Here is a 3,220-nt window from a genome sequence, read left to right as displayed (position 1 = left end):
GCTGTCGATGTAGTTCCCCCTCAATGTCCCTAATAATCACATCAGCGAACGTCCCTTTTGCCATGTAAGGTAACATATTCCCAGGTTGGGGGGAGCGGGGTAGGACGTGGATGTCTTTGGGGACCTTTACTCTGCCTACTACACAGGGATGAAAGCCGGATCGAGCTCCAGATAGAGCCGCGGCTCCCAGGCGTGCAGAGTTCGTTCATCCAGTGTCATGCTACACACGGCAGCTGATCTTTTATACATTTTAGAGTTTTTATACAGCATCTAAAAGACTATTCAAATACTCTTCCCCTTTCCAACTACATGTCTGAGTGGGGTTGAATTTTCTTTATAGACTTTAACCAGGCAACCTATAGCAACGGCCTGAATGCAGAAGCAAATATTTTCTTTCATTAAAGCGGACATTTAGGAGATTTGCAAAAATGTAAAAATGATGCCACTCTTTCCGCTAAATTGTTTTTGTTTTGGAAAATATACGAATTTTTATTAAAAAATATGTTATTTATGGCAATGGGTTTCCCCTCATGTTAAACTTAATTAACACATGTTTTAAATGTCCTCAGTTTTAATTTCAAATAGGGTAAATATTATTAAATATAACACATATAAACGAAAGTTCTTTGGAGTCCCCAATAAGTTTAAGGGAATAAGGTGTCCTGAGACCAAGGCGTCTGAGGACCGCTGTCACCGAGAACAGAGTAACCATTGGTTGGCCAGGCCCGTCAAACGATGGCCCAGGGGACACGGGAAGGACCTGCGATCACCCTCTTGCATTATTTCCAATTTTTAGTTAACATTTCTTAAGTACTTTCTAGAACCACTGTCGCCTGGAGGGAGAAAAGTCTTGGGGGACTCTGGACACTGGGCTTACTCCCCGAGGAACTGTCTTCTTCAACACAAGCCGAGCCTCTCAAGGCTTCCCCCCTCCTCTGGGAAAGGGGTACACACCTTCCCAGAAGGTGACAAAGGGGTACACTTTGTCACCTTCTGTGTTGTTAGAGACTAAATAAGATCATTACAGTAACGTCTTTTCTAATCCAGAAATCGCTGTGTAAATGTATTATATTATTATTATTTTAGCAGATATAGGGGGGACCTCTGTAGACAAATTGCTTTCGGCCCAATGGATGAAGCGAGGCTAACACGATAAATTGGCAAGTGCCTATTAAATGCCTACCCTGGTCACAGCAGAGTCGTGGCCTGCAAGAATTATGAGGCACGGCTCTGTCCTGAGTTTATAATTTCGTGTTAGTGCTGACGCCAATACGCAAGGGGGTATTGTCACTGGCTTTAGACGGCAAGAGAAAGTTCAGGTAAGGAACTAGAGGGATTAGGTGAAAGGGGCAAATTTCAAGAAAAACAAGAAATGTGAGTTGTGCTTTGATAAATATAGTATAAGGTTGTTTTTTTTTTATTGAGCTATGATTGACGTGTAACATCATATGAGTTTCAGGTGTACAACATAATGATTTGATATTTGTGTATACAGTATAGCTGACCCTCGCACAATGTGGGGGTTCGGGTTCCCTAACAGTCAAAATCTGCACATAACCTCTGACTCCTCCAAACCTGAACTACTAACAGCCTACCGCTAACCGGAAGCCTTACGTCTGACATAAACAGTCGATTAACTCATCGCTGTATGTTCTATGTATTATATACTGTATTTGTACAACACAGTAAACTAGAGAAAATATTGTCAAGGAAAACATAAGGAAGAGGAAACAGGTTTACAGTATTTGTTGAAAAACCTGCATAGAAGTGGCCCACACAGTTCGAACCCTGTTGTTTAAGGGTCAGCTGGACTGCGAAACGGTCACCACGATACGTCTGTTAACGCCTATCCACACAGAGTCACATGGTTTTTTCTCGTGATGAGAACTTCCTAGACCTACTTCCTTAGCAGCTTCCAAATGTGCCACCCAGTATCGTCGCCACGATGCAGGTTTCGATGGAGCGCAGGAGGGGCGGCAGCTCCCGGCGTGGCTGAGGTGACACCTATTCCCTCCACTGGGACAGCTGGAGGCTGACTGGGAGAAGCTGGGTCTGGGAGCCCCGCCCGCGTGCCCAGAGGCCCTTTCATTGCGGCCACTTCCAGGCTCCCCTCCTGGGCTGGTCTGGCAGGAAGCAGCCTTCCCTCCCTTCCCCAGGACCCAGTCCTCCCCGTGCTGTGTTTGATGTTCAAGCAGCATGTCAGTATTAACATGAGTCAAAGGACGCCCACAACAGACTTCTTAAGGGAAGATGAAAGCCAAATTATGCTGCAGTCCTGTTTAAACCGGTTAAGGCACGTTGGGAGTCAGTAGTATTAATAAGGGGCAGGTGAAACACTCCGTGTTTAATCGGCTTCCCAGGCCAGAATCGGCCCCGGGGGAAAGGGTAGATTACTGTGAAGACTGCCTCTGTTTTGAAGAAGGAGCAAGATAGTATTTAGACTAAATAGAGTCCCCTTTTTAATCTGTGGCCAATTAAATGCTTGGAAAGAGATTAAAGGGAGATGCGAAGATATGTCAAAATAATAAGACTAAATAAGAAAGCTCTGTCATCCTAAATTTGATATGTCGGTATGAACCCATGACGTATTTTCTTTAAGACAAACGAAAAACAAAGAAATGGACAAACAAAACGTATTTCCTAGCTCTGTCCGCTGCAGGAAGCAGGGCCTAACTAACTCCACAGCGATAACCGCCAGGCCCGTGGTCTCCAAATGCAAATTTCCACTAAGGGAAACCAGGGTTCTTTGAACAAAATAAGGCAGGAGTAGGTAGCAACATGTGTATTAACTGACATGGAATTTTGGGCCAACGTGTTATAATACAAAAAGGGACATTTTTTAATTATAAAAGCGAAATTTGCAAAATTTATATTTCTTTACAAAAGAAAATCTGAAGCTAGAGCACCAAACAATCACCCCCCCCAAAATACACAGACATGCTGGACTACGCGGGGTATGTCACAGGCGGTGCTGTGTGTTTCCTGTGGCATCAGCTCAGGAGAGGTCATGTCTGGTCGTCTCTCCATGATGTCAACCTTGACCACAGCTTCAGGGGACATTGGACTGATCTGTCCATGTAAATTCCCCTCTCGGCTTTTCTGCTGATGGTTTGGCTTCTTTTGGTGATTGTCACACAGATTCGTTATTTTTTTCTTGGGGGAGGGAGGCTACGAAGTGGTAATATTGTAATACTATTATTCCTTCTTCGTTGTTTGTTTG

This window comes from Pteropus vampyrus, unplaced genomic scaffold (assembly GCF_000151845.1).
Source record: "Pteropus vampyrus isolate Shadow unplaced genomic scaffold, Pvam_2.0 Scaffold312, whole genome shotgun sequence".
Taxonomy (NCBI): Eukaryota; Metazoa; Chordata; class Mammalia; order Chiroptera; family Pteropodidae; genus Pteropus; species Pteropus vampyrus.
Note: the sequence above shows the minus strand (reverse complement) of the source record.